A 10,849-nucleotide genomic window follows, 5' to 3' on the forward strand; every position below is an offset into this window, starting at 1 on the left:
GTGACCAGGGGCGTGGTCATATGACACTAGGGGGAGTGGCTGGAATATTGCATGCCGAAGGCACTTGGCCAAAGTTTACACAGTAATGCCTGTTACGCGTCACACACCGAATACATATGACCCATACCATAATGCCCGTTACACATTATTCCCCACACCATAATGCTCATTACACCGCACAACTGATGCCCATTACTAATATGCCCACACAGTGCCAGATATGCCCCCACAGTGACCCAGTGCCAGATATATGCCCCCACAATGCCACACATATGCCCCCAGTGCCAGATATGCCCCCACAGTGCCACACATATGCCCACAGTGCCACACATATGCCTCCAGTGCCAGATATGCCCCCACAGTGCCACACATATGCCTCCAGTGCCAGATATGCCCCCAGTGCCACAAATATGCCTCCAGTGCCAGATATGCCCCCAGTGCCAGATATGCCCCCACAATGCCACAAATATGCCCCCAGTGCCAGATATGCCCCCACAGTGCCACACATATGCCTCCAGTGCCAGATATGCCCCCAGTGCCAGATATATGCCCCAACAATGCCACACATTTGCCTCCAGTGCCAGATATGCCCCCACAGTGCCACACCTATGCCCCCAGTGCCAGATGCCCCCACAGTGCCACACCTATGCCCACAGTGCCAGATATGCCCCCACAGTGCCACACATATGCCCCCAGTGCCACACATATGCCCCCAGTGCCACACATATGCCCCCAGTGCCACACATATGCCCCCACTGCCACACATATGCCCCCAGTGCCAGATATAGTGCCACACATATGCCCCCAGTGCCAGATATAATATGCCCCCACAGTGCCACACATAAATGTCCCCACAGCAGCACAACTCACCAGTGCTGGCTGTGTCCGGTCCAGTCAGGTCCTCTCCCCCCTACAGTCCCCCGCTGTTCTGCTTCCCTGGGGAGGGGAGGGGGAGGGAGCGCATCTCCCGTCCCTTCTGCCTGGCTCCCTCTATCTCGCTGGCTGGCTCCTGATTGGCTGCCAGCCCGCGAGCTCTGATTGGCTGTCGCCTGACAGCCTAGTCTGAGTGACACACTGAGGGGAGGGAGAGAAGCGCAATGCGCTCCCCTCCCCTCCGCTAGCAATCAGCTGTGGCGGGGCGGCAAAAACCATGCCCCCCGCTACTTACATATGCACGCATGTGCAATAAACACTTTGGGGGCAGATTTGTTATGGCGGTACGGGGTACCGGCAGTATTTCTTTTAACGGTACGCCATACCACCCCGTACCGCCAAACTTGCAGCTCTGCCATTCATGTTCCCAGCATAGGGGATGCAAAACTGTTTTTGTAAGTAAAGACAATAAACAGAAGTGTATTAAATCCTGCACCTAAAGAACAGAGTGTAATCCATTGTTACTGAGCTTACTGGAGCATTCAGTAAAGAGATTGTTGGACATTAGAAGACACAGAGGTGCACTATTCTACCGTATTGAAGGCAAACAAAAGGGATTTCACCTGTTTTTTTTTCCCACCAAGTTTCTTTTCCTGATCACATCAATTACAGAGGGTCCTCTCCCCAAAAAAAAAAAAAAAATACACCTTTCCGGAGAAAACACCATAATCACAATTGAAACCATGAAAATGGGTCATTTATCAGGGATTTTTTCTCCGGCCAAAGTCAGTCACTTAGCACTAGGACAAGCTCGTACTCTCTTTTACTGAGCTAAAGTATATTAATAAACCACTCTAAAGGTGCCCATACACTGCCTGCGACGTCTCGCAGCAGTGTACGGACACCCGATGGACTGCAAGCCGCCGGGACCTTCCGGCAGCAGGGACACATGCGATCCGTTGTGATGCATCGTATGCGTCACTGCTTAGCGCCCGTCCCAGAACGGGTGGTCGGACGGCCAGCCGGTCCGACCACCTAGTCGGGTCCGATGCGCACGGGACCGCGCATCGGACCCGACTACATGTCAGGGAGAGGCGATTTGGTCCGATTTAACGGGCCGATTGGTCGCAATCGGCCGAAATCGGACCAAATCGCCTTGATGTATGCCCAGCATTAGACATCATGACATAATTATAACTAGATCGGAGCATCTTCATAGTTTTCATAATTTTCACCAAAAAGTGAAACTTTAGGCCTCTTGCCAGAACAGAAGATGTTGACTCAGATCAAAAAGCTTTTGCACGTTTCTTATTCAGGTCAAGTCACAACTTTCCCACACTAGCCGATTTTGAATTTCTCAATTTCAGTTTTTTCACTCCGCCCTAGTGTACACTTCTCCTCTACTCGGCCGCATGTGAGGGGACTTGTGAGTGTACACTTCTCCTCTGCTCGGCCGCAGGTGAGGGGACGTGTGAGTGTGCACTTCTCCTCTGCTCGGCCGCAGGTGAGGGGACTTGTGAGTGTACACTTCTCCTCTGCTCAGCCACATGTGAGGGGACTTGTGAGTGTACACTTCTCCTCTGCTCGGCCGCAGGTGAGGGGACGTGTGAGTGTGCACTTCTCCTCTGCTCGGCCGCAGGTGAGGGGACGTGTGAGTGTGCACTTCTCCTCTGCTCGGCTGCATGTGAGGGGACGTGTGAGTGTACACTTCTCCTCTGCTCGGCCACATGTGAGGGGACTTGTGAGTGTACACTTCTCCTCTGCTCAGCCACATGTGAGGGGACTTGTGAGTGTGCACTTTTCCTCTGCTCGGCCACATGTGAGGGGACTTGTGAGTGTACACTTCTCCTCTACTCGGCCACATGTGAGGGGACGTGTGAGTGTAGACTTCTCCTCTGCTCGGCCACATGTGAGGGGACGTGTGAGTGTAGACTTCTCCTCTGCTCGGCCACATGTGAGGGGACGTGTGAGTGTACACTTCTCCTCTGCTCGGCTGCATGTCAGGGGACGTGTGAGTGTACACTTCTCCTCTGCTCGACCGCATGTGAAGGGACTTGTGAGTGTGCACTTTTCCTCTGCTCGGCCACATGTGAGGGGACTTGTGAGTGTACACTTCTCCTCTACTCGGCCACATGTGAGGGGACGTGTGAGTGTAGACTTCTCCTCTGCTCGGCCGCATGTGAGGGGATGTGTGAGTGTACACTTCTCCTCTGCTCAGCCACATGTGAGGGGACATGTGAGTGTACACTTCTCCTCTGCTCGGCCACATGTGAGGGGACGTGTGAGTGTAGACTTCTCCTCTGCTCAGCCACATGTGAGGGGACGTGTGTGTGTACACTTCTCCTCTGATCGGCTGAATGTCAGGGGACGTGTGAGTGTATACTTCTCCTCTGCTCGGCCACATGTGAGGGGACGTGTGAGTGTACACTTCTCCTCTGCTCAGCCACATGTGAGGGGACGTGCGAGTGTACACTTCTCCTCTGCTCGGCTGCATGTCAGGGGACGTGTGAGTGTACACTTCTCCTCTGCTCGGCAGCATGTGAGGGGACGTGTGAGTGTATACTTCTCCTCTGCTCGGCCACATGTGAGGTGATGTGTGAGTGCACACTTCTCCTCAGCTCGGCGGCATGTGAGGGGACGTGTGAGTGTACACTTCTCCTCTGCTCGGCCGCATGTGAGGGGACGTGAGTGTGCACTTCTCCTCTGCTCGGCCACATGTGAGGGGACGTGTGAGTGTACACTTCTCCTCTGCTCAGCCACATGTGAGGGGATGTGTGAGTGTACACTTCTCCTCTGCTCGGCCACATGTGAGGGGACGGATGAGTGTACACTTCTCCTCTGCTCAGCCACATGTGAGGGGACATGTGAGTGTACACTTCTCCTCTGCTCAGCCACATGTGAGGGGACGTGTGAGTGTACACTTCTCCTCTGCTTGGCTGCATGTCAGGTGACGTGTGAGTGTGCACTTCTCCTCTGCTCGGCCGCATGTGAGGGGACATGTGAGTGTACACTTCTCCTCTGCTTGGGTGCATGTGAGGGGACGTGTGAGTGTGCACTTCTCCTCTGCTCAGCCACATGTGAGGGGACGTGTGAGTGTAGACTTCTCCTCTGCTCAGCCACATGTGAGGGGACGTGTGAGTGTACACTTCTCCTCTGCTCGGCCACATGTGAGGGGACGTGTGAGTGTAGACTTCTCCTCTGCTCAGCCACATGTGAGGGGATGTGTGTGTGCCCACTTCTCCTCTGCTCAGCCACATGTGAGGGGACTTGTGAGTGCCCACTTCTCCTCTGCTCAGCCACATGTGAGGGGACGTGTGAGTGTACACTTCTTACCTGCTCGGCTGCATGTGAGTGGATGTGTGAGTGTGCACATCTCCAGCGAGGAGGGGGGGGGGGGCGGCGCATAGGTGCCGATTTATGTTCTTGCTGGTGGGTGCTCATGCCAAAAATATAGGGGAGTGGCTTCATGTTAAAGGGGCGTGGCCACAAAATAATACTGATTTATATTACGCAGCACAGTAGTCTCCAATACTCAAATTATGGCAACAGTGCCAAATACATAAATGCCCCCCACAGTGCCAAATACATAAATGCCCCCACAGTGCCAAATACATAAATGCCCCCACAGTACCTGTGCCAGCGACGAGGGAGGGGGAGTGCAGTAGGACACGGGTGGGTGGGCCGCTGCTGAGCGGGTGGGTGCTCATCAATTTCCTTGGGTGCTCGGGCCCTCAAACACCCACAGAATCGGCACCTATGGGGCGGCGCTCGGTCGGCTGCGAACATACTAATGTCCAGGTCTGAATCACGCCCTAAGTGGTGCTGATATCAGGAGGCAGAATGACTGGCTGATCGACATACTGACAATGTACTGACGACGTACTGACGACATACTGACGACATACTGACAATGTACTGATGACGTACTGATGACGTACTGACGACATATTGACAATTTACTGACGACATACTGACAATGTACTGACAACGTACTGATGACGTACTGACGACGTACTGACAATGTACTGACGACGTACTGACGACGTACTGACGACATACTGACAATGTACTGATGACATACTGATGACGTACTGACAATGTACTGACGATGTACTGACAATGTACTGACGACATACTGACAATGTACTGATGACGTACTGACGACGTACTGACGACGTACTGACAATTTACTGACGACGTACTGACAACATACTGACAATGTACTGATGACATACTGATGACGTACTGACGACGTACTGACAATGTACTGACGATGTACTGACAATGTACTGACGACATACTGACAATGTACTGATGACGTACTGATGACGTACTGACGACGTACTGACGACGTACTGACAATGTACTGATGACGTACTGACGACGTACTGATGACGTACTGACGACGTACTGACAATGTACTGACGACGTACTGACAATGTACTGACGACATACTGACAATGTATTGATGACGTACTGACGACGTACTGATGACGTACTGACGACGTACTGACGACGTACTGACAATGTACTGATGACATACTGATGACATACTGACGACGTACTGATGACGTACTGACGACGTACTGACAATGTACTGACGACGTACTGACAATGTACTGATGACGTACTGATGACATACTGACGACGTACTGATGACGTACTGATGACGTACTGACGACGTACTGATGACATACTGATGACGTACTGACGACGTACTGACAATGTACTGACGATGTACTGACAATGTACTGACGACATACTGACAATGTACTGATGACGTACTGATGACGTACTGACGACGTACTGACGACGTACTGACAATGTACTGATGACGTACTGACGACGTACTGATGACGTACTGACGACGTACTTACAATGTACTGACGACGTACTGACAATGTACTGACGACATACTGACAATGTATTGATGACGTACTGACGACGTACTGATGACGTACTGACGACGTACTGACAATGTACTGACGACGTACTGACAATGTACTGATGACATACTGATGACATACTGACGACGTACTGATGACGTACTGACGACGTACTGACAATGTACTGACGACGTACTGACAATGTACTGATGACGTACTGATGACATACTGACGACGTACTGATGACGTACTGACGACGTACTGACAATGTACTGACGATGTACTGATGACGTACTGACGACCTACTGACAATGTACTGACGACGTACTGACAATGTACTGACGACATACCGATATTGCTGAGGAAGCACAGAATGGTATCCTGCCAGAAGAAGAAGCTGCTTCCTGTGGCCCCATACGGGGCCTGATTCAAATCTATTTGCGTGAGTGAGTGATTATGAAACGACTGAGCAACGTTCCGCAGTGCGCCTGCCAGAGCCATCCAGCTATCGCTAATCATTGCTGGCTGTTCGCAAGTTGATTGACGGCGCTCATTGACGGAATGCAGCGGCATCAGGGAGTGCTCCGGAAAATGCATGCGTTACCCGTCCCTGGGAGGGGGGGGGGGCGCTGACTCAGTGACTGCTAACAGGAGAAATCCATTCTATGGTGAGCGATTGTAATATGTGACCACCATCAGGAAATACGTACGTCCTCGCTGGGTCGTGTCTACGGGCACGGCGGCTTGTTCCGCTACACATGTCCACCATATAGCACCGGCCTCTCGTCTGTTTATCAGCGTCTATTGGAGCACTATATAAGAAACTGCCCAGAAGCGGGCAGATGGCGGGTATGATTCCCCGGCTGTATAGGCGATACATCGCCCAGTGTGCGCCCAGCATCAGTCCTGATACAATAAGTGAGTCCGACCTAGAATCAGCCCCAATGTCTCTGACCATTACCCCTCTGGAATTGGGGTGACCCTGTTAGTATTAGGAGCTAATCACACCTACAGGGATGGGTGCCGGACGCGTTCCCGACAGTCGGGATCCCAACAGTCATTTACCCGATGTCGGGATCCCGACTGTCAAACCACCGAAAGCCGGGTGCCCGACGGCCACCCGCTTTTTTCCCTCATGGGGGTCCACGGCCCCCATAGAGGTAGAATAGAATAGGTGGCGAGCGTAGCGCAGCGAGCCCACAAGGGGCTTTTTTGCGCTCGCCATGCTGTCTGAGTACAGGCAGTCGGGATCCCGACGTCGGGCTAATGACTGTCGGGATCCCGACTGTCGGAGCCCCATACCACACCCGTACGGAGAAATGTCCCTGCGGGCAGGAAATGGGGTGTACTGGGGATTGTGAGTCACCGTGTGATGGGCATCTGCACCACGAGGGGTCTCTGGAAGTCAGAGACTGTAAGACGCTCAGTCTGGGGATGGATGGAATCTGCACTAGTAGCAGGGGGTCCATGGTCTGTCCATCTGGGTGGGCTGGGGAGGTGGTCACTGGCAGCTCCTGCACTTCTCAGTGATTGACAGACGTCTGCTGTCCATGTGTTCCCCGGTCACTCATCACCAGGAGCAACAAACAGGAGCTTGATGCCGGCCAGGGATAGACAATGGCATCTCAGTATCGCTGGGGAATCAGCTCACAGAGAGCGGTGTATACAGTGTATATATATATATATATATATATATATATATATATGTATACGCTCCCCGAAACGCTGAGGTAAATAACATTTTTAACCAAGACCCTGCAGTGCCATGTTTGGTACCACATCATGAAACCAATAGTCGGGCAGCTGATGCTGATTGGGAGAGTGCCCATCCATCCCGTCTTCTTCTACATATATATATATATATATACTTGGTCGACATAATGCATCTATGTCACCACTTAAACTAACTTATGTCATCAGCCCTAATAGGGTCAGCTTTCTTGATGTATCAGTTAGTGTTTGTGATGGTGTGATCTCGACCTCATTGTATAGGAAAGAGACAGATCGTAATACGATACAGGAAGGACTTCCCTTTTCCCAGTTTCTAAGGGCTTGTCGAATTTGTAGTGATCGTGATGAGGCGATTGAACAAATTAACTTGATGATTGGCAATTTTTTGGTACGGGGGAATGATCTTGATCTTTTGTCCAAAGCAAAGGATAAAGCATTGTCTATTCCTAGAGAAGACCTTCTTAGGGTTAAAACTAAGTCCAGTCAGTCTGTCCGATCTAAATTACCTTGGGTTAACCATTTCAATACCAGCAGCGATACTATACGTACAGTGGCTAGACGGCATTGGCCCATTTTGGGTTGAGACCTGAAGTTGGCCAATACTGATTTAATGTCGTTCTACACCCGTGGCAAGAATGTCAGGGACTGGGTGGTTCGCACAGACATTACAGCACGGATTGATAATTCAGCACAGTCCTCCTTTCTTGGAAGTAAGAATGGTAGTTTTAAGTGTCTAAATTGTACCACTGGCAGGAGCATGATTAGTGGGGACAGTTTCAACCACCCATTTAGTGGTAAACGGTATACCATCAGACACAAGGTCACCTGCACCACACGGTACATTGTCTATCTCATCTCATGTCCGTGTGGATTGCATTATGTTGGGAAAACTGACCGCACTTTAAAGGAGAGGATGGCTGGGCATCGTACCGCCATCCGTGCAGCCCTCCAGTCGGGTACCAGTGATCAGCCTGTTGCGAGACATTTCGCACAGGCAGGCCACAGCATGGCGAATTGACACTATGGGCCTTATTCTGATCGGTGCGGCCCGATCAGAATATGCGGCCGCAACCGTGCAGGCGAATCCCCGCCTTCCATACGGATCGCCACCTGCCGTCTGTACGCGGATATGTGGCGATCCGCATGAAATTGGACGGGGATACGCCTCCTCCGTCTTGGGAGCAGCCCCTGCATTCGATGGTCGCCGAACATCGAATGCAGGGCCGCACGCTCCACCAGGTCCCGCAACACAAGACCACACGGACACTTGTCCGTGTGAAATCATGTATGGGGGCGGGCAGCTGACATCCGGCGATGTCAGATGCCCGCCCCGTACCCACGCGTCACGGCCTCATTACCATGCATACGCCCCGCGTTTGCATGGGAACGCCCATGAAACGCGGGGCGTATGCATAGGGTAATGAGGCTAAGTAGCCCCTCACGCCCCTCTACGCCCCCTGTGCGGCGTGTAAAGAATACGTGCGGCGAAATCGCCTGCACATGCGCAGAGTGACCTCTGCACATGCGCAGACGATCAACATCGGCGGTCCGTCCGCATGCGGGAATATCCGCACCGATCAGAATAAGGCCCTATATTATTATTGATCACGTACCATTGAGACTTAGGGGTGGCAACAGGTCCTTGGCCCTTTTGAAATGTGAATCTCGCTGGATACACCGATTGAAAACCATTTCGCCCTTTGGTCTTAATGACCATTTAGGGTTTCATGCTTTTCTGTGATTCCAGCGTTGCCTCTGTTTATCTAATTTTTCATGTTCAAAATTTTCTCATAAAAATTTCTCATGTTCAAAAAATCTCTCTCATGTTTAAATATCTGATATGTGATTATGCGGCCTTGTGTATTATATCATTATATTGTATGGGCTTATTTTGCATTTATTTGCCTTTATTCATGTATGTATTCTTCGATTTATATATGTATTTTTTGCCTTAATACTGTATGTCTATTGGCACTGCACTTGTCTCCCCCTGTAGCTGTCTGTCATTTGCACGGCTTCGCCTCCTTTTAACGGACGTTCCTGGCTGTTGTTGACGGTGCGCTTTGATTACGCCGGGGTCTCCATGGTGACGCGTCCCGCTTGTTGTGGGCGGTTTCCGTGGTAACCGTGACGTGTCTGGCGCACGTTGATGACGCTGTCCAGGTCGCCCGGTGGGAAGCGTGCCTGTGCGTGCACGGGTGAACGGGGATATAAGGTGAGTGTTTTATTCTTTTTGTATGTCTGATGACGATTATTAAAATCGAAACGTAGCAGAACTTCCTGCCCCTGTGTTTCTTTCTTCTAATCCGTGTGCTGCTGCAGCTGCTTGGATGCAGCGTGAGTACTGTATACTGCATATTGACCCTGGCCGTAGGGTTCCAGCTGGCACCGGGACTTTGATTTGGATTGTGGGATATATATATATATATATAAAAATGTAGCGATGGTGTGTTGTTAGTCCCTGGAGGGGGGGAAAAACTCACACCGCACGATACTCCAAGGCTTGTATAAAGATAAAAAATTCTGTGTTTATTAGTAACATTTTGGAGCACTAAGCTCTGTCTTCAGGCTTACAGGATTACAATCGTTACAACGACAGCCCTGCCGGAGAAAATCATTACAAAATATTACATCAATATTAAAGAGCCATCTTTACCAACAATTTATGTGTTACCTAAAGTTCATAAGAACCCTGTTGAACCACCTGGAAGAACCATTATTTCAGGTAACCACTGCCGACACGTAATCTGTTGGCAATGGTGGACCACTATTTACAACCACTAGTTGGTAACACTAAAGCCTTTTTGAAAGATACAGGCAATCTTCTATCAGAATATATATGGATAATGACTGTTTGAGCAGTGCCGATGTAAGCACCTTTATACTATAATTAACAAAGAGACGGGCCTAGAAGCAGTAAAACATTTCCTCTCTTTATCATCATATAGTGCAGAACTGCAACAATTTATTTGAAAAAGTATTGATTTAATCTTGTCAAATAATTATTTTTATTATGATGGGTCTATTTATATTCAGTGCGTAGGCACTGCAATGGGCACCAGATTTTCTCCCAGCTACGCCAATCTATAAATGGCCTATTGGGAGGACCTATCGGTGTGGCGTGTTAGTAAGCTGGGGGCAAGTCTGGTGTCCTGGCATCGATTTATTGATGATGTGTTATTTATTTGGAGGGTAGTGAAAAAAAGTTTGAAGGACTTCTGCCAAAACACAAATGATTTTAATATTAATTTTACCTTCACTACTAGTAGAGTGGAAGTTTATTTTTTTGAATCTCACAATTTTTATTAAAGATGGAGTTTTTAATACAAAAACCTATAGGAAACCAACCGACTCTAATA

Source organism: Crinia signifera, chromosome 2 (assembly GCF_055691185.1).
Source record: "Crinia signifera chromosome 2, ASM5569118v1, whole genome shotgun sequence".
Taxonomy (NCBI): domain Eukaryota; kingdom Metazoa; phylum Chordata; class Amphibia; order Anura; family Myobatrachidae; genus Crinia; species Crinia signifera.